Source organism: Scyliorhinus torazame, chromosome 18, assembly GCF_047496885.1.
Source record: "Scyliorhinus torazame isolate Kashiwa2021f chromosome 18, sScyTor2.1, whole genome shotgun sequence".
In the NCBI taxonomy this organism is placed as follows: Eukaryota; Metazoa; Chordata; class Chondrichthyes; order Carcharhiniformes; family Scyliorhinidae; genus Scyliorhinus; species Scyliorhinus torazame.
In genome coordinates this window covers 132,335,257-132,362,213 of record NC_092724.1, presented here as the reverse complement: position 1 = coordinate 132,362,213, position 26,957 = coordinate 132,335,257, and the positions used below count along the sequence as shown (strand labels likewise).

The following is a 26,957-nucleotide window of genomic DNA, read 5'->3' as shown; positions in this document are numbered from 1 at the left end:
ACAGCATGTCTTTCAGAACTTGTGGGAGGAAACCGGAGCACCCGGAGGGAACCCATGCAGACACAGGGAGAACGTGCAGACTCCGCACAGACAGTGACCAAAGCCGGAAATCAAACCCAAGACCCTGGCGCTGTGAAGCAACAGTGCTAACCACTGTGCTACCGTGCCGCCTAGGAATGGCATTGACACTGCTGTTATGGAGAAAGAAGCTGGTTAACTTTAGAATTTTAACTGTTTGAGGTGAATAGTAGACTCATCCAGTCTGTTGCCTTGCTTCAAATTTCTGGCTTTCTTACAGATAAAACGACCAAACATTAACCGTCACGATTAATTTGCTTTACTTTTTCGAATCTAAATTATATGCAGTTCAATGAGTAATGAAGGACTCCTGATGACCCCATATTGGCACGTTTTCAGGGCTAATGCCAGTCGGAATTCAGAGCAGATGAAGTCCAAGCATCAAAGAAGAATTTATCGTTTTAAAAATGTTTCAATTGGTCTGGATGAAACCGTGCATAACCACATCATCATCTTTTTGCACTTAAAACCGGCACTCAAGGCGAAGTTCAACCTAAGAGCTGAAGGATAACATTTTTCCATTTCAAAGTCAAATAACAAAAGGCTTAACCCAACTCCTATAACACAAAACCTCCTGCAATTCAGTGAAATAGGATGCCTGGTGGAAATTGAGGTGTTACCTTGTGGCAGTCGAGGTTGTTTTCCTAAGACTGAGGGTGGGCCCAATGTTGAGACCCTGTGAAACAAAGTTTGCCTTACATCTAACCTATTCCCTGCCGTACCCAGCTTTTGTCTGTGAGAAAAGGCAAAGGTTGGTACAACTCTAACTCTTCTTAATTAGCATAATATGTACTAACCTCACTTCCAGTTGAGTTGGGGAAAGGAGTCTGAGCACTTTTATAATGTTTAGGTTTGGTTTGGGTGGAGAAAGAACAGCTTTTAGAAATAATTTGCTCGACTGTACTTGGGTTGATGGCAAATCCAGTCATCTGCTTCCTCTTTCTAATTGGTGATGGCTGTCAGAAGGTGTAAATTAAGCTGAATGCCACGGTGTTGAAGGAGGAATACATCCTTTTTTTCTGATGATCCAGGCTTTTCCTTTTGCCGGATTTTATTTGCTGAAAAGCAAGTGGAAGAGGGGTAAGATAGGCTTGATGCTGCGTTCCATGGTTGTGTGCTAATTCACAGTCAGATTATACTGGTGCATATCTGAATCAGCACCAGTTTGAAATCAATCTCGGAGGTGGTCACGCTTACACTGGCACTGATTTACCATGATAAAACCTGCTGAGATCTATTGCATTTCACAGGTCAGATTTCAGCCAATTTCAACTCGGATCTAACATCCAAATTGTAGCATCACCCCAGTATATAGCTGACTCTGTCACTCCTGCTAGGCTAATCCATCAGGTGCAATTTGAATGGAGTCTGTTGTTGTAAATTAGAGTTTCTGTATAACTTTAATTTTGACCAATTTTTCGTATTGGCATTTGACTGCACTTGTGGTTCAATTAATTTTATTTGAGCTTAAGGCCTGTGGTATTTTCTGTCAGTGTATTTAGAACTTCCTGTAGGATTTAATGGCAGGTAGGCTTTAAGGTGGAATGGAGACTTTGCAATCAAGGGACAAAAATTAAAATCATTGTTTTCAGAGGCAGAATCTGACTTTAGAATTCTATTCATTGTGGCTAACTTGTAACCTGTATTTAAAATGTAAATGTAGCAAACAATTCAGATCTTCTGTGAAAGATACCTGTGCTGCTCTTTTCTTGAATGCAGCCAACTTAATTTTTGTGGCCGGTGCCAGGAAGCAGAAAGTTGAATTCCTCACCTTAGGCAGTCATTGCCTTTTTAAAATCCAATCATTTAAGAAAGAAATAAGTGAGCTAGCTAGTGCTGAATGTGCGGTGTCTGTCACGCGGAGCGATTTGTAAGGTGAGTTAGTGAGGCTATCATTCAGTGAGAACCCTGCTGGCGGAGCCTAGCACTGAGCTGCCAATCCCCTAGTCATCCATTAGTAATGGAGAAAGTAATTCACTTCTCATTTATAATGTATGGCCTAAGATACACCTTGATACTGTATTATGAAGTTTAGGAACAGCTTAGACATTACACACTCCACTGCCCTGACACTAGTGCACCAGAAACTGCATGGCAGTCATGTGCTTCCACAGGCATTCACTGGATTAAATGCCGCAGCCTTTTTATATTCCTACTTCTGCTCCACTAAATAATAAGAAAAGGCAGTCTGAGAGCTCAGCACTTTTGTGAAGAGTTTAGTACGCTGCTTCCATGATCTAGCAGTTTGATTGTAATTAGCACCCTGTTGTTTTGAGTGGACAGATCACAATCAGTTTAATCTCAGATACTTGACTTAAGGCACCTGAGTGGCACTCGGGTACTTCGAGCTGAATGGTTGCAAAGCAGAGGAGTGTAACAGCTTTGCGGCTGGTGGTATGTGGGTCTAGTAATTCAGCACTGTAAGAATTAAATGGAATAAGAACATTTTAGTCTTTTATGGCCTAGGACAGAAGTTTTTTCTTTTATTCAAGAATAATGTTCCAGTTTTAGAGTTGTGGTTTGCATCATGGTTTGACAATAGACTAGGGAATACAATATTTGCGCAGTCCAATTTGCCACCCTGGCAAACAAACATAAGGATGAAGGTAACCTGCATTCCTAAAAGTTGTTTACTTCTTGCGTATTGAGAATGAATAAGTGTGTAATGTCGTGTTGGGTGTTCCACTATACAAACGAACCAACAAGGTTGTAGATGGTACAACTCTGTTTTATTACTCTTGATAACAACATCTGTTAATTCATGGCTGTGGTTTGTACTTTACCCGTTAACCTGTGGACCCAGCACTAACACTATCTTAGAGAGGCACTCAGCACATGGTGTATGTCTGAGTGGCACGCTGTGAGCTCTGTGCTCTGAGCTATCTCCTGCTGGAATGAGCAGGAACTGTGGTGTTCCCTGTTTCATAGTGCGTGTGCTCTCACTGGTGATTGGCTGTGATGTTGCGTGTGTGTTGATTGGTCCATTGATCTGTCCATCAGTGTGTGTGTGTGATTGCACCACGATATGTTTATATGAATATCATGACATCCCCCCCTTTTTACAAGAATATGTGCCTGTATGGTAATAAATATTGGTGTGTACTGAGTGCAGCTGAATATGTGTGTGCAATATCTACAACATGTACATGAGGCTAAACTATATACACAGGAAGGTGTCAGGTGCAACATAGCAATGAGGTTGTACCACAAACAAAACAAGTGCAATCATCAAATATCGAAAGAGAACTCCTGAAACGACAAAAAGAGAAACACCATTAACATTGTTGCATAACAATTCAGTGAGTCCAATGTGCAAACAGGCTCATAAGTCCAGCCTAGTAGGTGGGTGACGAATTTGGGTTGACCGTTAGGGTGGCACACCATTCATCACCCGGATTAATGCTGTGCACTGGCATCGGCTGGTGAGTCCTACTTGGGGACATCTGATTTCTGTCAATTACTGCACGCGGAAGGCTTCCCGGTCGTCGGTATCACTGGTCTGCACATCGTCAGGGTATGACTCGGTGTATGGAGGCTGAATGGCCCGCACGTCCCTGCGAGGCTGGCGGAATTGGGGAGCGTTGGCAGGTTGAGCTGCTCGACAGCAGGCAGCGTAGTGGCCCATTTTGCCACAGCGGAGGCATTGTCGATTTTTTGCTGGACATTGCCGCTTTAAATGTGCAGATCCACAGTTGCCGCACGTTGTGACGTCATGGCGTTCGTTGCGCCACCGCGCATGCGCAGTTTGGTCCTGCATAGAGCGAGCCTGCGCGTCACGTCCCTCTGCGTCGGCGTCTCTTTTGGCGCGTACAAGCGCGGGAGGCCGCGGAAAGCGCGCGAAATGGCCACCTTTGTCCGGGCCGTGGGCCGGGAGGAACTCGATCGACTGGACCCACTCGGCCTCGTAGGACCCCTGCCATGCCGATTCGGCCGCCTGGAATTGGGAGTACCGGCTGGTCGCTTTTTCGTGGAGGACGCAGGTTTCGATGGTGATGTCTAGGGTGAGGCTCTTGATTTTGAGGAGCTGCTGGCGTAGGGTGTCCGAGGTGACCCCCAAAACTATCTGGTCCTGAATCATGGAATCGGAGGTGGCCTCATAGCCGCAGGACTGCGCGAGGATACGGAGGTGTGTCAGAAAAGATTGAAAGGGCTCATCCTTACCCTGCTGGAAGAGATACCTCTCGAAGCTCTCAATCACCTCGACGCTGAAGTGTTGCTCAAGTTTTAGAAGGACCGTCTTGTACTTCGTCTTGTCCTCACCTTCTGCGAATACCAGGGAGTTGTAGATGTGGATGGCATGTTGCCTTGCCGTGGAGAAGAGGAGGGCGATCTTCCTGGTGCCCGATGCATTCTCCCTGTCTGTGGCATCCAGGAAGAGCTGGAAGTGCTGTTTAAACAGCTTCCAGTTGACGCCGAGGTTTCCAGCGATTTGGAGCGGATGCGGCGGGCTGATGGTGTCCATGGCACAGGATGGCGGATCTCTGAAGATGTGCAGGTAGGTCTCACAGTTGCTGGGTTCCAATCTTGGCACTATGTCGTGTTGGGTATTCCGCTATACAAACGAACCAACACGGTTGTAGATGGTACAACTGTTTTATTACTCTTGATAACAACATCTGTTAACTCATGGCTGTGGTTCGTACTTTACCTGTTAACCTGTGGACCCAGCCCTAACTCTATCTTAGAGAGGCACTCAGCACATGGTGTATGTCTGAGTGACACGCTGTGAGCTCTGTGCTCTGAGCTATCTCCTGCTCGAATGAGCGGAAACTGTGGTGTTCCCTGTTTTATAGTGCGCGTGCTCTCACTGGTGATTGGCTGTGATGTTGCGTGTGTGTTGATTGGTCCGTTGATCTGTCCATCAGTGTGTGTGTGCGATTGCACCATGATATGTTTATATGAATATCATGACATGTAACTTAATCCTTCAGACTATAACATCTGCATTGTTTCACCAATGCTTCAGCAGGTAAATGCACTGTTTGGTGTCCAGTTGAGATCTAGTGATCGGACATGTCCCAAGAGCTCATTCTGATCTGCATCAACAGAGTTAAACTAGGTTTATGGTAATGGCCATCTGCTTAACCGCAGTGATCCTGGACTATCAGCTCCCACTCCTGATCACCACCCAGTAGCTCCTGCTGTGTCTGAATCTTGGCGTGATTAATGAATTTGCATATACACAATGTATAGGCTTAGACATGAAGAAAACCAACTGGCATTAATGAATGGATTTTTGGAGCTCATGGTACTGCAGATGGAATGGGTCAGTACATGCAAAAGAGAAGAAAATTGAAATGAAAAGTTTATTTAAAAATTGTCAACCTACATTCTATTGTTTGCAGCCACTGTTCATATTGTGTTATTTGCACGTTGAAGCCTTTGGTGGCCAGAGTTTGGGCCAGTATTAAGTAATAACCTTTGGCAAAATAGAAAGAGAAAAGCAATACATTTGTTTAAAAGAGAAAATTGTGTATTTAGATGAAATGAGTGCTGCATACACATTTAATTTTGGATTTTAGTTTGTTTTTATTTGTGCTCCTGTATGAGAAGGATAATGCCAGGAAGACGGGAACTATTGGATCAGAGCCATCAGCAGTGAGAGCATGTGCATATAATTTATTATTTCTAAAAATCATGAGAGGGACAGGAGTAGTTGAGGATCAAGAATTAGAGGGCACCAATTTAAGGTGAGTTACAGTGAGTGGTTCAGGTCTGGAATACAGTGCTTGGAAGTGTGGTGGAGGCAGGTTCAGCTGAGGTATTCAAGAGGTATTCTACTCGAATAGAAACAATGTGCAGAGGTCCAGGGAAAGGGCAGGGGAATAATGCTTCTTTGGAGAGCCAGTGCAGACACGAGGGGCCAAATGGCCTCCTTCTGCAACGCAACATCCCTGTGATTCAGTCACTGTCCAGCAGTATACATGCAACTGCTCTAGTGTGCCGTTGGGATTGTGAGCTCCAATTCAAGCACTTTTCCCCACCTTGAAAGTGTGGAAAAAGCCAGACGTGGCTGTGTAATATTTTCATTTGACATTTTCCTTTGCATGAGCATGATATTTTTCTTTTTGGAGATAGGAAAAACCTCTGAAAGTAGCATTCTCCTTTTTAGAACTTCAATAAGTAGTGCAACTTTTAGTTGATAAGAAAATTGGCTCAATGATCTAGCAACACATTTTGCCTTTGGGTATGAGAGGATGCAATTGGCGATATTATTACACTCACAGAAGTAAAGAGATTTGCAGCAAGGCTGTCAGGCCCTTGTATCTGTGTGTCAACTCTTTGTCAGAACAATCCCGAGCTAATACCAAAGCACTACTTCCTCACTTATCAACTTCTTGTTAATTTCCATTTTCCATTGAAAACCTGGTTACTATTGCACACACAGTTGACGCTGAAGGGCCAGATGTTCCTGTTGGAGGCAGGAATCATAAGGTGCGAACGTGCCTCCATCTGGAGGTTGGGATCTTAATAACCCAAGAGACAGGTCCACCACCCGATTAGCGGTCGGGCTGGGAATGGAGGCAGAACACCAGGGAAATGGGCCATGTACTGGGCCAAATCGGCAGCCATGTAATCTTCAAACAAAAATGTGGGGACCTTTCTTACTCTTTAAAGTATGCAGAGCAAATGGTTGAGCTGAGATCAGATGGGGCAGGGGAAAGCTGGATAGTAAAATTACATTACTGCTTACAGTAGATTTTTGTCCAAACTTTCACTTTCTGCATTAAATAAATATGTTTCAGCACTGCCGCCCCTGTTTCCGTCATGTATATGTTGATTAATTAATCATTGTCAAGTCCACAACTGTTCAGATTCAGACACAACAAGAGTTACTGGGTGATGAGTGAGTGGGAGCTGATAGCCCTGGATCACTGGGGTTAAGCAGACAATCACTACCGTAAACCTGGTTGGTCTCAGTTGATGCAGAGCGGAATACGCTCTTGGGATCTGTTGGGTCATTAGATTGCAACAGGACGCTGGACAGTGCATTTATCTGCTGGAATATCGGAGAAACAATGCAAATGTTACAGTCTGAAGGACCAGGTTGCAACTGGTCGGCTTCAGAGAGTTCCAAGTTACTGCCCGCCTTCAAGAGGTCAGAAGGCGAGCTCTTAATCAGCACTCTTAAGGGCTGAATCCACCCACCAGGGGCAACTTAACTTTCCTGCCTGCACTCAGCTCTCCCCCAGACTTGGGAAAGTCATTGGAGTTGGGGTTGGAGGCAGAAGACTAGCATACCTGTCCATGTTGTTGTACCACCCACCCCGATTTGGGACAGCAATGTCCAGCCTTGAATTTGTAGATTGATAATTGGCTGCTGATGTTATGGAAGCTGATGTGTTGAAAAAACTGATTTGACATGCAGTGGGAGGGTAATTCCATGATAGATTAATCATATTTAACAAAGGGGTAATAGGTAATTTGGGGTAGACAGGAATATCAGTTAAGGGTACAATCAGGTCAGCCATGACCTTACTGAATGGCGGAGCAGGCTCAAAGGGCTGAATTGCCTTATCCAGCTCCTAATTTAGATGTTCTACGTACTATGGACAATGGATGGAACAGGCTTGACAATGCACATGGGCTTTCCTTGCAGCAGACTTCCTTGCATTCTTATTGCCTTAAAGTAATAAACATTAAATCCTGAATTTTACTTGGAAAAAGAGAGATCCTGTCGCATTTTATTATACATGTTTGTGTGGAGAGAAATTAATATGTTTCACCTCACTCAGCTGTACAGCTTCCTAAACCTAGTGCTGGGACACAAGAGAAATTAAGATTTAAGGTATTCAAGTAATAAGCCAGAAAATAAAAACCTTCACCTCAATTATATCGGTAAAAATTGAATAAATCACTGATTGCAGTTGAAATCTCCAGATACACTTATATTCTTTCCACTAGATGTTCTGTGATAGCGATACACTGCTGAATGTAATGTCACTAATTTGCCTCAATTCTTTTTCATGTTGTTATTAATTTGTTTTTCTTCTCTCCATGAGCTCACTGATTTAGTTGGTCTCTGTTTCAAATAAGATGACAATGAATCCAACCACCTCCACCTGGTACACTGTTATATCTGATTCCAAAGTGGCAATTACCTCATGTTTGTACGGAGTTTGTATAAAAAGGGCACTTTTTTGCTCCTTTGTTTAATTCTCTTGCTTATGAACACAATATTTCTTCAATAGTTGAAGTCGTACTTAAAATGTCATTATTAATCACTTTTCCTTGTTGCAGAATTATTTTTGCAATTTTTCTCAAACATTATAGGTTGATGACTTAAACATGCTGTACAAGGTTGACTAAAAGCGGAATCCTACATGAAAAGCTTTAAAACAATCTGAATTTATTTTACTTTCTTTAGTTGCATCAATATATTTATCGTGCCTAATTCAGAAATCTGCAATTATTTTGGAACATTGTCCCAGCCCAAATCAAGCCATTGTGTAGTCACTCACCAGTCAATATTTCACAGAAAGTTCCATGTAAAATTTTATTTCTTTGCATCAAAAATTCCAAAAGGGCAAAGTATGAAGTGCCACCACTTTTGTGACAAAAATATGTCTCCCTTTAAGAATGGCTTTCAGCAAGAGTAGGGCAAATATGACGATTTAAAGTCGTTGCCTCCTCACAATGCTTAGTGTCATTCTAAAGGCTCCGTGATGGTTGTTTAATAAGTGTGATACAATTGTATTATGCTTGAGATTTGGGGGGGGGAACAATATCCAATTAATAGCTGCCAAATGTGTTCCTGATTGGCATACAAGAGTGTAGGCACCAATGGTGAGAGTAGGTCAATGCTTGCCAGCAGATACAGTAGGAATTAAGGGAGTTTCTATTTTGCAACTAATGTCTAAAGTTCGAATTTTTGCAGGGCACAATATCTATTTTCTTTCCTTATAAATAAACAACTGCCTGGATCTGATTAAGTTAGTTTATAAATATAGAGTATCCACGCAGGCGCCAAAGATGACCCACTGCCTCTAATTTACCCTGTTGCGAATATTCCTTCAGCACCAAGATGTCACTCTGCAATACCTCATTTGCTGAGCAAATGACCTAGTTTGAAAGAAAAGTCAAACAATTACTTTGTTTTTGAATTATCTCACTGCCCCGTTGGACATCTAGGGCGCTATTCTCCCCCCCCCCCCCCACCCACACGCTGGGTGGGAGAATCACCGGGGCGCCGCACGAATCGCGACACGCTGCCCCGACCCCCGCATGCGATTCTCCCACCCCCCCAGAAACCAGCGGCACGCGATTCGCACCGGGCCGCTCGGAGAACCGACGGGCAGCGATTCTCCGGCCCGGATGGGCCGTACGGCCGCTACGACACAACAGGTTCCCGCCGGTGCCGTCCACCCCTGGTCGCTGCCGGCGGGAACTCTGCAGGAACGCTGGGGGGGGGGGGCGGCCTGTGGGAAGGGAAGGTGGCTCCTTCACCGGGGTGGCCTCTGGTGGGGTCTGGCCCGCGATCGGGGCCCACCGATCGGCGGGCCGGCCTCTTCCACCCCCCCTCCCCCCTCCCAGGCCATCCTCCTTCCGCGCGCGGCCCCAGAACACCGGCCCCATGTTGGTGAGAGGCCGGCGTGCATAAGACGTTCCCCGCGCATGCGCAGGATGGCGCGGCCCAACTGCGCATGTGCAGGATTGGGCTGCCCCAACTGTGCATGCGCGGGTTGGCACGGCGCCCATTTGGCGCTGCGTAAGGACGCTGGAGCGGCATGAACCGCTCCAGCGCCATGCTGGGGGCCAGAATAGGTCATGCCCAGGCCCTGTTCATGACGGCGCGAACACTTGGCCTCCATATCGGAGAATCTCCCCCCTTATTTGTCTAAATTGAGCTCCCAGATTATTTAGCAATCAACCAGTTAGCAATCTCATGCATCTTCTTGTATCGAGATGCATTTTAGGGTCAGTTTAGGGGAAAAAGGCCGGAGGAAGCTGTCTGTTCTTCTTTACCTGAGCAACGGAATGATGGTGTCAACTTGTAAAACTCCTTGATTCAGGAAAACATGTTCAGACAGCAACATTTGTAGGCCAGTTATGCGATACAGTTTTCATTGGTTTCTGTTTTACAAGAGTGGATGTCAGTCTGGAATAGTCAGCCAAATCAAACTTAAGTAATATTAGTATGGGGGGGCAGTGCTTACGGTTCACAGTGGTTGCACTGTATGTACAAATAGCGTAGTAGAGTTTCATCAGCGTCTAGGTAGTCCGTTAGAATACACAAATTGGAATTTAGTGGCTGTCAAGGAAACCAGACTTTAACCTCAAACAGGTACAAATATTGGCCACGATTTTACGCCCAAAAACAGACGGCCATTTTGGGTGCATTTGGCAGGTTGTTTTGCGGCACCAGCAGCACCAGGAGCAACCCCGTTGTCAAAGAAGAGTTGGTTTCTTTTGGCCTAGGCGAGGAATGCCCCGCTGCGGCGACACTTACCTCATTTCCTGCACTGACAAGCACAACTAAATGCCACCCCGATCTCTTCAGCTTCTTCTCCCCCCTCCCCGCCCCCCCCCGGACTCCACACCACAGCCTCAAGATCTCCCCAACCACCTAACCTTCCTCTTAGGAGATTCTCGAGCCCCTCCCCTCTCTCCCCACCTCTTAAGGGCAGGGCAACCCTAGGCCTGATCCCTGGCACGCAACCAGGCTCCTGTACACCGCCGGGCACTTGGCACCCTGTCAGTGTTCCTGCCAGCCTGGCAGTGCCACCCAGGCATCTTGGGTGGTAGCGTGGGTGCCAGGGTGTGACACTGCCCAGAGCCTGACCACTCAGGGGCCTCCCACTGGCCTGGGAGATCCGCCCCAGCTGCCACGTTTGTGTGGGCCAGTGCAAAACGGCCCTTTGGCAATGTCTCCCAGATTAGGGCGTTAGTTCCTGGGCCTCAGAAGAATCGGGCACCGATATATTTAGCTCACTTAAGTATGCAAATCTTAAATATGTTGCAGATCGCGACATCTTGCGAGATCTCATTGCATCGCGCGAGGCGTTCATTGTGTCGCAAATCTCGCAAGAGGGCCTCTTGCAAGATTTAACAGCCTCGTCGCATGACCGAGTTGGGCAGGGCGAGGCCGTTCGATCGCACCCATTGTATGTAGTACACCCTACTTAATTTTTCCATTACCACAATGAGTACTCCAGCTCTCTCTTTAGCTTAAGTGGTGACCAAAATGTTGTCTAAGCAATGCAAGTTATGTTTGTTGACGGTTTTGTAAGCTAATGGATCATCTAATAATATCAGATAACATTCGTGTCACCTCAGCATGCATCACGCTCACCCCTTAAGTTAGAAAATCTGTATTTGTGCCCCAGTGTAGTGCAGAGGGAGTGCTGCTTTGTCATTGGTGCCATTCTTCAGATGAGACTTTAAACTAAAGACCCATCTAACTTTTACGGTGAAAACGAAAGACCCTAGGGCACCATTTATTGACCATTCCTCCAAGACCCATTGTTGTCTTCTAAGTTACTTTGTGCAAATTATCTGCTGCAGCTGGCTATACAAAAACAGTGACTGGATTGAAAAATATTGGTGGTGAAGTGGTTTGGAATGTCCTAAGAGTTGGATAAGCTGTCTGTGCGTCCTTTCTGTCAGTCCGTGTAAGGAGAAGCAAAGAAGAACAATTGGTAAAATCTACCTTGTCACTTTCGAAACAACTTCCAGACAAAAATGGTATTTGTAGAAAATCATCAGCTACTTCTAACAGGATCACCATAGAAAAGGTATGTTTAGAAAAACACACTTTTGTGCAAGTGGAGCTGCAGCCATCTATAATCACCTCCTCTACACCCCCCCCCCCCCCCCCCCGCCCCCAAGGACTTCCGAGAGAGATACTGCCAGTGGCACAACGGTCTGAAATTGAAATCTTTCTGACCGGTCAGCCGCCTGAAAACACCCAGCCGGCATTTGCAGCTTACAGGTTTCATGTAAATGAGTTTGTGCCGCCAATATTCCTGAATGCAATTTGCACCGACAGGCCAGTGTGATCCAATTTCGAGGCCTCATTTATCAGGAAGCTGTTTTTGATTCCAAAGAAAAGGCAATGGGCATATTAAGAAGTGTTGGGTAATATGTGAAGTGACACGAGCGCAAATGTCAATAACAACAACAGGCACTTGCATTTATATAGCACCCGTTACACGATAAGATTTCCCACAGGAGCAATGACAAACAAATTTGACACCATGCCTCATAAGGAGATATTAGGGCAGGTGAACAAGAGATTGGTCAAAGAGAGAGGTTTTAAGCAGCATCTTAAAAAGGAGGAGAGAGAAGTAGAGAGGTAATTCCAAAGTTTAGGGTCCTGGCAGCCAAAAGCACAGCCGCCAATGGGGATGTAGCTGAGATCAGGAATGCACAAGAAATCAGAGTTGGAGGAGCACAGAGCTTTCAAGGGTTATAGAGATGGAGGAGGTTAGAGAGATAGGGAGCGGCGAGGTCACAGAGAGATTTGAAAGCCGACGGGTTTATGAGCCAAATGAAACTTTAAAGGTGAGTGTGATTTATTTGACCATAATTCCAATATTGTACCTTTTTTTGAAAGGAGATTTGTGAACATTTTAGTAATGGAATTTGTATCAATTCAAGGTGCAACCCAGAGAAGTTATTCAACTTCCAAGAATTTTACCAAAGGTAAGTGAACTTCTTAGTCTCGGTTGGAGGGATTCCTTTCACAGATTTCTATATTTGCTGCATATTAGTACTGAGGTCGAAATAGTTTTGTACAATGAGATTAATGGTATTACATTAACCCCTGGGGATCTATTGTATCCATATCCATAACATGTCTTTTTCACATCTCTGTCCATTAGATTAATCACCGTGTTATGGATGGTACAGTCAACTGAGCAAACTGTGACCAGGACATCATTAAAGCAAGCAATATGTAGTTCAGTACCTTAAATCGAGCTGGTTTGGCCTTGGATAGTTGCAAGCTCGTTGTGATAGGCAAATAATATGGACACAAAAATGTATTCTTATGGTCTATCTATAGGGCAAAAATCACTTATTTGAAGGGTAGAATTTATATCTTCACCGGGCAGTACGGTAGCATAGTGGTTAGCTCAATTGCTTCACAGCTCCAGGGTCCGAAGTTCGATTCCCGGATTGGGTCGCTGTCTGTGTGGAGTCTGCACGTTCTCCCCGTGTGTGCGTGGGTTTCCTCCGGGTGCTCCGGTTTCCTCCCACAGTCCAAAGATGTACAGGTTAGGTGGACTGGCCATGATAAATAGCCCTGAGTGTCCAAAATTGCCCTTAGTGTTGGGTGGGGTTACTGGGTTATGGGGATAGGATGGAGGTGTGGGCTTGGGTAGGGTGCTCTTTCCAAGAGCCGGTGCAGACTCAATGGGCCGAATGGCCTCCTTCTGCACTGTAAATTCTATGATTCTATGAATATTTGAGGTCTCATAATCTGATGCATTTGCCTCAGTTTATCTCCACTTTTTCCCAAGCGTCCCTTGTTTTACATCCTTTTTGTAGATTTGCCCTTAGTACTGGTCCATGACTGAGGCGACAACTGGGTTGTTTGCCAGAGTCTCTCACCAGCCTCAACCTGTTGATAAGTACTGTGAGTTTCAGCAATGAGGTGCCATTTATTGTGTCTCAGATGGTTCAAACAAGTGTCAGCTGCTGCATAAAGTGTAGCTGGTCCTAGAGTAGCCTGGAAGGTAATATCACATTAATTTTTGTCATCCTTTTGCAAACTTCATCTTTATAGGGTTATCAGTGCCAGTTGTAAACAGTCATTACAGATTCAAATGGGCAGAAAGTTCTTTCTGGGCTTACTGGAAAGGGTAAAATGCCATTTTAATGCATCTGTCTTTTATTCATAATTATGCAACCAGTTCAACTGTATCACTTGGCCTTTGCTAAATTTGTTTTATATTTTGATTTATTATTTGTCCTTGATTGCTTTTGTATATTAAAAAATGACTTAATGTATTGTAGTCCATTTATCTGACTGCAGCTCCAAAACACAATTCAACATTTATTTTGACTTTAGAATGAACACATTGTAGCCAATCAGATGAACCGGGATAATTATAGCACTAATTTGTAAGGTACAAGAATAAGGATTTTGATCATTTCTTTTGCTATCCATCAGGGGATATGAGCTGTTGAACAAATTTTCTGTTAGAATTTACCCAGGTCTGTTGATTTTTAAAAAATCTTGAATCAATTCTCGGAAGTGTATGTATTAGCAACCCAAAGATGCGATTGTAATATCTTGAATTTTGGCAAGTCTAACCTTAGAGGTAGGCTTTTGGAGGGCTTTATTTTCATGCTCTGTGCTTGTTTTATATTTTGTGTTTTCAACTTCCAAGAAATTTGACAGTACTTACATCTGAAGAAATCATGGGCTGGATTCTCCAATCAAGCAGCTACATCTGCAGGATCGGACTGGTCTTACATAGGGCGGGATTCTCCGACCCCCTGCTGGGTCGGTGAATCACCGGGGGTCGGTGTGAATCCCGCCCCCCCCCCCTCCTCCTAATTCTCCGGCCCCAAAAAAATCGGCGCGGCGTGAGTCGCGCCGCCCGCCTCGGAGAATGGCAGGGTCCGGTGCAACTCAGTGGGCGCCGGGGCTGCCCGAATTCTCCGGACCGCGATGAGCCGAAGTCCCGCCCGTCTTTTGCCAGTCCCGTCGGCGTAAATTGGAGTAGGTCCCTTCCCGGTGGGACCTGGTGGCGCAGGCGGGCTCCGGGGTTCTTGGGGGGGCGCGGGGGGATCTGGCCCCAGGAGGTGCCCCAAAGGTGGCGTGGCCCGCGATCGGGGCCCACCGATCCGCGGGCGGGTCTGTGCCGTGGGGGCATTCTATCCTTCCGCACCGGAGGCTTCACCGGTCCGCCATTCCCGGTGCGGAAACGAAGCCCTCTGCGCATGCGCGGGGATGACGCCAGCACGCGCTGACGCTCCCGCACATGCGCCAACTCGCGCCGGCCAGCGGAGGTCCTTCGGCGCCGGTTGGCATGGCGCCAAACCCTTTTCCTGCCGGCCGGCGGAGCGCAAAACACTCCGGGTCGGGCCTAGCCCCTGAAGGTGCGGAGGATTCACGCCACTCCGTCCCACCGGGACCCTCCGCCCTGCCGGGTAGGTGAGAATCCCGCCCATAGAATTTACAGTGCAGAAGAAGGCCATTCGGCCCATCGAGTCTGCACCGGCTCTTGGAAAGAGCACCCTACCCAAGCCCATACCTCCACCTTTTCCCACACCTCCACCCTATCCCCGTAACCCCACCTGACCATAAACCCCCGACCAGAAAGTCGCCGCCGTCCCTGTACCGATCCTCCGTCCGGTAGGGAGCTAGCAGGCACGCAGCGTAAAGCCCCCATCTTTAACTATGGAGAATGGCAGTGTCTGTGGCCGCGGAGGTGCGCGGCCGCGACCTGTGGCGGTTGCACTATGCAACATGGCGCGGCCGCGCATGGACCCGGCCTGTCAAAAACTGCCCCCCCCCCCCCCCCCCCCCGCCTGTAGAACGGCTCCCCTCCCCCCCGGACTGTGGCGCGCTGGACTCAGTCCGCAGACGCCACGCGAGGTCCCTGAACATCGTGAGCACACGTGTCCCACACCGTCGGGGACTCGGCCCATGCGGTGCATGGGGGAGGACCTCAGGTAACGTCCTGAGGCTGTCCATACCGCGTGTGGTGTACTCCCCGAGTACACCGTTTTTGAGGGTGCGGAGCATCGCAAAAATGGCGCCGTCCCCGACTGTGGCGTAAACGGGGATTTTCCGGCCGATCGCCGAACGCGATTTCGGCATCGGCGATCGGAGAACCCCGCCCCAGAAGTGGAAAAAACCCAATATACTTTCCAAGAGGAAAACTCAGTTGTGTAGAAACTTGCCAAAAAGCCGTGCACATTTACCCACCCCCAAGGCCTTCATTCTCCAGGGTTTCCAAGAATGAGAGGTGATCTCATTGAAACTTAGAAAATTCTTGCGGGACGTGATAGTGTAGATGTGGTTAGGATGATTCCCTTGATTGCTGAGTCTAGAATCAGGGGACACAGACCCAGAATAAGGGGCAGGCCATTTTTGCTTCACACAGAGGGTAGTGAATCTTTGGAATTCTCTACCCCTGAGTGCGATGGAAGCTCCGTCATTGAGCATGTTCCAGACAAAAAGCGATAGATTTCTGGAGACCACTGACATCAAGGGACATGGGAGTAGTCGGGAAAAATGGCATAAGAAGTAGATTCTCAGCCATTATCTGATTGAATGCGGAGCAGGCTCGATGGGCTGAATGTCCTACTCCTGCTCCTACATTCCTTTCTCGCTAAATATATGGAGCCAACATGTATCTTAACTTACAAATTGTAGGACTGGCTGATTGAGAACCTTAAATTGGGAGCTGTTTCGCAGGGCAGCTGTGCCACCAACACTCTCAATTCACCCTTAGCTCACTTTAGAGGTTTTAGCGCTTGTGATTCACATGGGAAATTTAAACATGGTTAAAGCTTCCTTCCTGAATTAAGAGCATTAAAACATGTCTGTAAATTGCCAAGTTTGTATATGTTGATATTAAGTTTCAAAGGCATTTGAGAGTATCAGTATGGCATTGAAGTGAATGAGAGATTTTTTTGCATCCCCACAGATTGGTTGCAATTATCACGTAGTGCACAGGGGCCAGAGGAGAAGGGAGGTTGGGGCATACGTGGTGGAAAAGGCAGTCAAACTTGCCAAACAAACTAAATATATTCACAGAGAACTGAATATGCTCAATTTGATTAACCTTGGGATAATTGACACATTCAATTCCGTGAAAAACCAAATTGACTTCAAAATATAGGGCACCAGGGGCGAAATTCTCCGACCCCCGCCGGGTCGGAGAATCGCCGGGGGCTGGCCTGAATCCCGCCCCCGCCGGTTGCCGAATTCTCCAGCACCGTACATTCGTCGGGGGCGGGAATCGCGCCGCAGCGGTTGGCGGGCCCCCCCCTCGATTCTCCGGCCGGGATGGGCCGAAGTCCCACCGCTAAAATGCCTGTCCCGCCGGCGTAGATTAAATCACCTACCTTACCGGCGGGACAAGCCGGTGCGGGCGGGCTCCGGGGTCCTGGGGGGGGCGCGGGGCGATCTAGCCCCGGGGGGTGCCCCCACGGTGGCCTGGCCCGCTATCGGGGCCCACCGATCCGCGGGCGGGCCTGTGCCGTAGGGGCACTCTTTCCCTTCCGCCTCCGCCACGGTCTCCACCATGGCAGAGGCGGAAGTCACTCCCTCCACAGCGCATGCGCGGGAATGCCGTCAGCGGCCGCTAACGCACCCGCGCATGCGCCGCCCGGAGATGTCATTTCCGCGCCAGCTGGCGGGGCACCAAAGGCCTTTTCGCCAGCTGGCGGGGCGGAAATTCGTCCGGCGCCGACCTAGCCCCTTAAGGTTGGGGCTCGGCCCCCAAAGATGCAGAGCATTCCGCACCTTTGGGGCGGCGCGATGCACGACTGATTTGCGCCGTTTTGGGCGCCAGTCGGCGGACATCGCGCCGTTTCCGGAGAATTTCGCCCCTGGTTTTTATCACCTGTGCTTTAATTGTTAGGTGTCTTTACCACTTTTGAGGAGAGATTCATTTTTTTTTTGTCCAATTTCCAGGTGCTCGGCACCTAATTGTACCTTTAATTGCACAGAGCACAAAACAAATACCTATGTTTGTGATGGTATCTAGTGTACATGCATCGTGCCAGAATGAATTGCTGGGGGCAGAGTGCTTTCAGTTGCCACAACCAGAGCCATATGCGCATGTTGACTCAGGACCATTGCTAACACAAGCCCCAGCAAGCCCCAGTCAGCTGCTCCTGCTGTTTCCTTGCATTCTATTGGCAGAGGTCATGTCCCTATGAGACACCAGGATGTTTCCGAGCGTAGAATGGCGAGCAGGTATAAGTTCTTTTAATCTCTATCTTGTGTTCCCTCAAGGCATTGAACCTGGACATGACGACTGGAGCATTCTGCCATCTTCCACTGAAAGGCATGTTGATTGTATGGCATCAAGTGGGTGTTCCAGTATCTGTAAAGTCAGTATCCCAATCAAACTGAGGAGGGTTATGTAGAACATTAAGCTTCTGTCAGCTTGGCTGTGTCGTGGCACTCTTGTTTCCAAGTGGAAGGTTGTGTGTTTAAAGCTCATTTTATGGCTTGAGCAGACAATTGGGACTGGCAAGTTTTGTTTGCCATCATTTAGCCAGGGAATTAAAACTGAAGACGGCATACCCTGATCTGTAGTATGGTTGGATGTTAAAGAAGCACAGGGTGTTCTACCAATGTCCTGGCCAGTTTTCCTGTCTCAATCAACATAATCAACTGGCCACTCAACTCCTAGCAATTAATGGGACCTTGCTGCGCACAGAGTGCCGAATGCATTCCCTTAGGTCACTGCACTGAAAGCAATTCATTGTACATGAAGCACTTTGAGACATTTTGGAGATGTGATAAGGCACTGTCTCTGCCTAAACTTGCTTTCACCTCGTTGGCACTCATCCTGCCCTGTAGTACTTGGTGCCATGTGTACATCTGATGCATCTGCATCACCATGTAAAGGTCACGAGGTGTTTGCATCGGTGCTGGTACTTAAGACAAGTGATCATGGTGATCACTGCCGCTGTTTGATTGCGTCTTTCTCTGTAAAAGGCTCAGAGGGACATTTTGCAAGTCCACAAGTACTTCATTGCTCTATCAAGTATTAAACTTGTGTGCACAATCTGTATGGACTCGTTGATATAAGATTTGGAGCAAACTATCGAATAGATGAGTAATTTACTGCATGGCACTTCCTCTTTCAAGCCTTATCAGGCTCACAGTGTTTAAAAGCCTCATTCCAATTTACTGAACAAGTCTGCTCTGATACACTTTTGGTTTCTCCTCGGAGGCTCACAATCAGTTGCAGTCCTTATCCTTTGATCACCTTTAACAATAGGAGCAATGAGAGAATTAAGGGAGGGTGAAGTGGCAGCTTGAAATTCTGGCGTTTTTCAGTGTCGGTGGGTGAAATTCTTCAAATGGAGAATTAAGTGTTGCCGCCAGGGCTGAATTGTGAGCAATTCACGTTCTCATTAGGGGCGCTATTTGGTAAGCAAGTCAGGACATCCAAATGGAACTTGCAGGTATGGATTCAGAGCACTTACCGGCCCAGCAGGTGTTCTAATTAACCACAAGGGCCGGAGTTAGTGCCAAAGAGCTTGGCAACTGAAGCTGTTTTTAAGCGCTCCACTTACCACACACTCACTGCAGCCAGCAAGGTGGCTCAGAGAAGACCTGCCCCCTGAGTTTGGGAGTCCGAGGTAGACCCACAGCTCCATGCCAGTGAGGAACGGAGGGACACCCCCTTGCCCAATGTGGGCTGCAGACTCAAGCCTTCCCTCCTGAACACTGCCTGGGAGGTGGCATCACAAAGAGACAGCTGGTGATCCAGAGGGGTGGGGGTCACGGGTGAGACCTCTGCCCTGAGAGGGGCAATGAACCAGTTCCAAAAGCTGTGGTGTAGGTGTGCCCTGGTTGGGGTGAGCTCTGCTGATCTCCTGCTTCCTCTACAATGGGGCAGTGCATGGGAGGAGTGCTAACACCTGGTGTTGGCTTGGATATGAGATGTCCAGAGGGGTGGCCTGGATGGATTCCCAGAAGACCAGAGGCCTTCTGAGCATTAAAGGACACAGGCAGCAGTGTGAGCAGCCAGGAGCCTGTACGTAGCACCAAAGGGGTGCATTCAAAAGACAAACCGCAGCAATGGCGGTCTGAGCCAGGCCACCCCGATCCCGAGGGGGACTCCCTAAGTACACGGACATGGCAACAAGTCACTACCTGCTACTGCCCCCGGCCCAGGCAACCGTCCCCCAGAAAGCCCAACAGTTTTCAACGGTTTTTCAATGTTTTTTTATCGCCTCCCGCCCCCCTCCTCCTCCGCAGCCATGGTGTCCAGTCCACGTTTGTAAATACTTGTAGTATTTCACACCCGCGAGACGTCTGCTTGAGAGGAGCGGAGCATCCTGGAAGGGTGGAGCATACTGCGTCCAACCCGCTAATCACATTTAAATGCATGCAAATGCCGGTTTTGCATGCCCCTGCTGCACGGGCGTGCAAACTTCACTATCGCCACCAGGGAGGGACCGGAGTATGGCTCCCGAATGGGCTTCAGGCATGGACCTCGATTTTGGCCGGACGCCCGATTCCCCACGCGATCGCGGTACGCGTTTGCTGCGTCGCGAGACGGAGAATTTCACCCAGTATGAACTATCCTTTTTCAAGTAGAATGCGTATGTGCTCAAAATTCCAGTATTAGGAGACAATTAAGTTAGTTAATTCTTTGGCTGAAGTAACAACTAGTTCTTTAACTTCGTAATCAGAGCTGCTGGCTTATAGTAGTGGAATGAGTCAAATTCCACTTTGATTACATGGGATTTGAGAATTCTTACCAGTTTTAGAGATCTTACTGTGAGATTCTTTTGAGGTTTCCGTCAACATCTATGATTATGCTTGTGATGTAAAAAGGCTGCAATTCTCTATGTCTTGCCAAAATATCAGATATTCTATGATTTTGTTTATTTACCTGAAATTCATCATTACCCGTAGAGGGGAACGCGCTGTGCGACCCGCTCCCATGTGGGTAAATTGAGGCTCTTGGGCCTCCTCCTGCTCCCACTGAGATTTTTCCCATGGCAGCGGAGGCCATTGTCCCAGGGTAGAATCTGGTGACATTGCGGCCATGCTGGGGGTCGGTGGTGGAGCTGCCTCCTGTTTAGCTGCACTGTGTCCATTAGAGGAACCGTCCTCCACTATCCTGTTCAGCCCGCCGCAAACCCCCCCCCCCCCCCATATCCTTCACCTGTGCCTGCCAACTTGGCCATGGCAAGACCCCATACATATCTTTGTCCTGGCACCTATCTTCTCTTTTTAACGGGACTGTGTGCAGTAGCCACTAATCCTAATGGCGGTGCTGGGGCAAGAGAGCTGCTGGCCATTTGATTGACCTGCAGTTCTCGGAGGAACGGTGGGGATGGAAGTCCACCCTCAAGCTTATTAAAGGCTCAATGGTCACTAAATTCCTGCAGAGCTCGCCAGTAAACTGCAGGCAATCGCTTCCCATTCTTCCCCTGCTTTGAGGCACCAAAAGGACATCTCTTTTCTTGTATGATCACCTCCATACCTAAATCAGTAAGTCTAGCTTTAACATTGGCCTGCCAAACGTTGCTACAAGGTTTGCTTATTCTTGCACTTCCTCAGCTGGACGAACTAAATATTAACTACGTAAAGCAATGAAATATGAAAAATAGATTGTTCAAAAGGATATGGGAGCATTATTACTGCTGTATTATTGAAGACTCTCTTTTATGTTTCCACCATCAAATTCATCTTTTGTAACACTGCTTCAAAAAGCTGTGAGGAGCAAAAATTGCTTGCTACCAAAAGGAGAAAATATGAAATGAAATGAAAATTGCTTATTGTCACGAGTAGGCTTCAATGAAGTTACTGTGAAAAGCCCCTAGTCGCCACATTCCTGCGCCTGTTCGGGGAGGCTGGTACGGGAATATTTCTCTGTTTCTTTTTCAAAATAATGTGATCAGTGAGTTGCTAACAAAAGGCAATATTTATGACCATCACCAATAGAACAAAGAGGGTTTTTTTGCGGATGGAAGCAGAATTCATAACTTTTGAAAAGGTAGCGGATAACAAATGTAAACATTAAAAAGTTCAAGTGATGAGGAAAGTAATAAGGGAATAAAAATAAGTGGACGGTGTTTTTGGGAAACTCTTTCAAAGCATCAGCAAAGATGCAATGCACCCACCAGCCTCCTTCTGCTGGCTTCTAGTTTTACCTTATTTACACAATACCCTGATAGTGCTCTGGGCAGCAAACAGGAGTAAACATTGAAGGTGACCTCGAGCTTATCTCAGTTAACGCACCCAAAAGTCACAACATTTCAAATAGTATACTGCTAACAAGCCTATAATTACCTGCAATTTCATAAACGCTGAAACATGAATATTTCGAAACCCAAAACATCAGGGAATTAAAAATTGATACAATCTTTGTGACAAATCTCTGTGACGTATGATGGCTCCCAATTATTTTTAATACATTGGTATACTGCTGAATGTGGACACAGCCCTTGAAGTGTTGGAATCAAATGACTCACAAATGTTGTAGTCATGTGGGAATTATGTTGATCCAATATGTTAAAATCTAGATTTATTGAAATTTGTAGTGTAAAAGAACACTGCGCAGTTAAGCTTTTACATGTGGAATTTTAACATGGCTGTGAGTCAGGATCTACACTGTCGATTTGCCCCTATAATTTCAATGAGTTATTTGGTCGCCTTTCTCATGTCACATTGGGTACCATAGGGTTCTTTCTAAATCCATGTAATTAGGTTATGTCCATAAATTTGTTGCCATCAGCATTGCCTATTACAAAGATTCAGCTGCATAAACTGGTTTGTGAAATTACCAGTTTCCTTCTCTAACTGCAGAATCCCTGAGACTTAATAAAGCGTTTTCTCTGTGATTCTGAACTTCTGAGGTGTTTTGATTGAATACAAGCTTTGAGCTGCGAGTTTGCCTATGGCTCTTTCTAATACAATCCCTTAAGGACAAACAACTTGATTATTGCCTTATTCCCAATGTGCAGCTCGTACTTGGGGATCAGCAGGTAGGGGCAGAGAGTACGTGACTGCTCTTGAACAGATGATTTAATGATTAGTATGTGGCCTCATGATCGCAAGTGCCATGATGCAGCGTAAATGCTCTGGGCACAGGCTTTGTGAATTGGCTGGTCAGCTTGCGCATGTGTTTTGGGAGAAAATTACAATATGGATCAAACAGACTCGCTGCCCGCTATGACGTTCATCAATTTATAGATCAGTTGTTTAAGCGACGAGAGTTATAGAAAAGAAAATCACTGAATACGCGAATTGGTAAATGGGATTCCTATACGTGTTGGAAGACAGAATTACAAATTTAATTCAATTAGGTGCCCTGGCTTCAGGGTATGAACATGGCAAGTTAACATAAAGATGCATTTAGATCTGTAAACAGTACAATGGACAACCAAAATTGGTCATCTATTTGTGTAGTCATGCAGACTGTGTCAACCCAGGTCAGACGCGAGGGTTTTTATTTCGCTTCGGAATATGTTTTTCGGATCTTAATTTGCCAGTTGAGAAACATTGGGCGAGATTCTCCATTGGTTGACGCCGAAATCGCGAAAAGCGATTCGGCGGAGAATAGGTTCCGACTTCAAAATCACGACGGGTGGCGATTTGACGCCAAATTGCAATTCTCCGTCACCTTGACAACGGTGTCAATGCGGTCAGGAACGCACTTGCAGTAAACACTGTTTGCATATCATTAGCGGCCTCACCCAGTATTCCAAGGGGTCTCCGCGATTCCCCGCCTCTGATGGGCTGAGATCACAACGATGCGGTTCACTTGTGCTTTTAAAAATTGTGAAACCGGCAATTGTGGCTGATGACGGAGAGAGAGCGGGTATGGAAAGTGTCCAACATCGCCAAAGTTTGCTGACAGTTGTGCCGCTGGCCAGAGGGGCTTTTGCCAGGGCCGGGGGGACTGGCCAGGAGGTGGGCTGTGGGTTCGGGGTGGATGGGCATAGAACACCATTGCCGCAGCCGGAAAGGCAGCCATGCAGCTGGGCACACCGCTGACATTCCACTTTCAACTTAGGCCACGGGTCGTATAGGTGTCCCCCCAGGACACTCCCCTAGGTACCCTCTGATCCCAACCGACCCATCAGCGGGATGGGCGTGCTCCAGCGCAACCAGTGCCACCTTGTTGGCTGGGATGAATGTGTGTGGGGTTTGTAATGTGTATATGCGGCTGCAGCTGGTCAGCCCCCCGAGTGTCACTCACGGACCCGGCGAATCCCGCACCGTTTTTCATTGGAATCGATTGTGTTCGAAGTGGTGTCGGTGCTAGCCCCTCCGCAGTCGCTGAATCAGTCCAGGAATCCTGCTCTGTCATCAATACTGAGTCTCAGGAACGGAGAATCCAGCCCATTATTTTTCTTTCATTGCTCATTTAGATCTCGTGCACATTTTTGTCGTGTGCATACTGAACATTACTGCAGCTGAAAGCAAATTCTTGACAGGTTGAAAACAACTTCCTTATTTCTGCCATTTCATAGAAACTTTAGCCTTGCTGTGAATTAGGAACTTGTTTATAACATAATATTTCAGTATAATTGCAGCCGGAAACAAAAGGTTGGATTTTGCGGAGCCCGCTGTAGCGGGAAAGATGGTGGGTGGGCATGGAGAAATGTGCGGAAGGTTATGGGTCGGACTCCTGGTGGCGAGAAAGCTGTAAGCGGTTAAGCCAGTCGCAGGAAGGTAGCAAATTAGGAAACTTGCTCATGTGTGGTGTCCTGACCCCCTGGGCTAGGGTGTAGTCAATTCCTGCTCCACTTGCCCCAGAGTCGCAACACAGGTGAAATTAGATTTTATGTACAATACCCAAGGACCTTGGTTAAGTCCAATAAACTACAGTCACCAGGTTTGTAACTTTAAAACACAAGTAACCTCTTATTATGTACAGTATTATTAAATGGACAGAAAATATAACTTATTGTTTGCTACACCTTTCTAACCCCCCCCCCCCCCCTTCCTAACTCATCCCACACTCTACACACATGCACACAGACAAACAAAACAGATGAGAACGTGGTGGAAAGGGGAAAACAAATCATTAAAAATAAAGGGCGGGATTCTCCCGCAATTGGCGGGGTGGCCCGACGCCAAGAACGGCGTGAACCACTCCGGCATCGGGCCAACCGGAAGCTAGGCCGGCACAGGAGAGGCTGGCGCCTCGCCAACCGGCAACGAAGAGCCAGCACGAGTTGGCGCATCAGCCCGCGTGTTCCTGTGCATGCGCAGGGGGTTCTTCTCCGCGCCGGCCATGGCGGAGCCCTACAGTGGCCAGCGCGGAAGGAAGGAGTGCCCCCACGGTACATGCCCGACCGCAGATGGGTGGGCCCCGATCGTGGGCCAGGCCACCGTGGGGGCCCCCGGGGCCGAATCTCCCCGCAGCCCCCCGAGGACTCCACTAGACGGCCTACCAGCCAGGTCCCGTGGTGTGGGACCATGTCCATTTAATGCCGGCGGGACTGGCCAGGAACTGACGGCTACTCGGACCTGGAGTATTGCGGGGGGGGGGGGCCGCTGCCAATGGCCCCCGACCGGCGTGGCGTAAACCCCGCCCCCGCCCGAAAACCGGCGCCGCAGAATACGGCACCGTTGATGCACGGAGATAATTTTGAGAAAATGGCCGAAATTGTCCGGCTGTTGCAACTAACTTTTCCTGACAGTACCACTGGTTTCCCAGCGGTATGGGGTGGCTACAATGGGAAATCCCATTGACAAGCGGCGAGAGTATAGAATCCCGCCGACAGCAAACGGCGTGCCGTCGAGAAACCCACGGCTGGGGGACAGGAGAATCCCACCCAATGTCTTTCTGAAGTTCAGGATTTCGGTTTGGTACTTCTTCCTTCTGGACTTGAGATGGTTTTCTCTGGCAAGGTTGTCTACATTGTCTGCAAACTCAGCACCATTCCAGGTTCACAGCAAAGGATATGCCAGGCACTCATTGGTTTCAGAACAGTGGAGCAGTACTTTTGCTTCTGCACTCAGGCGAGAGAGAGAGTGTGTTCTTTTCACTTCTAAAGTCTTAACACTTCTGCTAAGTTCCCTCAGAAAGCATTACGCAGGAACGAATCACTTACTATTGTCAGGCAGAGTACTGTCACTGGCCAACCCACCAGTTTCCAAAGATCCACTCGGTGCCAAAGAGTCTGGCTTCTCCCTTCCAAAATACAAAACCTGGGAACACCGTGTCCTGGCGAGCAGGCTGTATTAGCTTTCAATTGTCTGCTTAAAGGCACATCCCGATTATGGATCCACGGACCAAAATAATAAAATAAAAACAAATGAGAATAAAGGAAATAAGCATGAAGGACCCTTACAGTGGTGGGAAGCTCATAGATATGCTAGTTGTCCACATACATACAATTTAAATGCAGTTTGACTCGATTTAATCCTGCCTTCCCAGTTGATTGAAACTCACAGGTGTGGTGATTTTTATGTGGCATCCTTGACTCACTGAGAGAGTCTTTGGGATCTCCAGGGGGCTGGGTCACAGGGTACCGGATTGATCTTGGAGACATTGGGCTGGATTCTCCGATTTTGAGGCGATGTCCCCACGCCGACATGGGAGAATTTGGCGCAAAACGGCCACCGATCCTGCGTTTGGCTGGGGGCACGCAGCCGAGCAGCGTAGAGCACCTGGCTCTAGCTGCTGATACGGCCCTGAGAATTACCGGGTCCGTGGCCGCACGTGCGCACGGTTGCCTGCAGCGGCCGTGCCGTGCAATATGGTGCCGGCCGCTCGCGGACCCGGCCTGTGAAATAGTGGCCCCCCCCTTTGGCCAATTCGCGTGCTGGACCACTCCCCAACAGTGCCCCAGCCCCTGACAAAGTCCCCCCTGCCCGTGGCTCGGACCTCCCTCGTTTGTGGCGGTGCTGGACTGAGTCCGCAGCCACCACGCCAAGTTCCTGATGGATGACAGCACACGCGACCGACGCCATCGGGAACTCAGCCGGTCGGGACGGAGGATCGGGGAGGGGGGCTGGGCCTCAGGCAATGTCCTGAGGCTGCCGATATGGCACACAGTGTGCTCTGCGAGTACGCCGCCCATCGCGAAAGCAGCACCGCCCCCAATTTGGTCGGAAACAGGTATTCTCCAGCCGATCGGCGAACGTAATTCCGGCATCGCCGACCACAGAATCCAGCCCATTTTCTCTTGCTGAGCTGACACTCTGAGAGGTGGAGACTCAAACAAGAAGTGAAGAACTCCAGCGTACAGGGTCTGAAATT

At 47.8% G+C, this 26,957-nt stretch overlaps 1 protein-coding gene across 26 annotated transcripts in view; it reads left to right on the top strand.

Moving 5' to 3' along the window:
- The window catches only part of LOC140395507 (RNA binding protein fox-1 homolog 3-like), a 513,254-nt gene that overhangs the window by 74,259 nt on the left and 412,038 nt on the right, over positions 1-26,957 (top strand). The window lies entirely within an intron of this gene.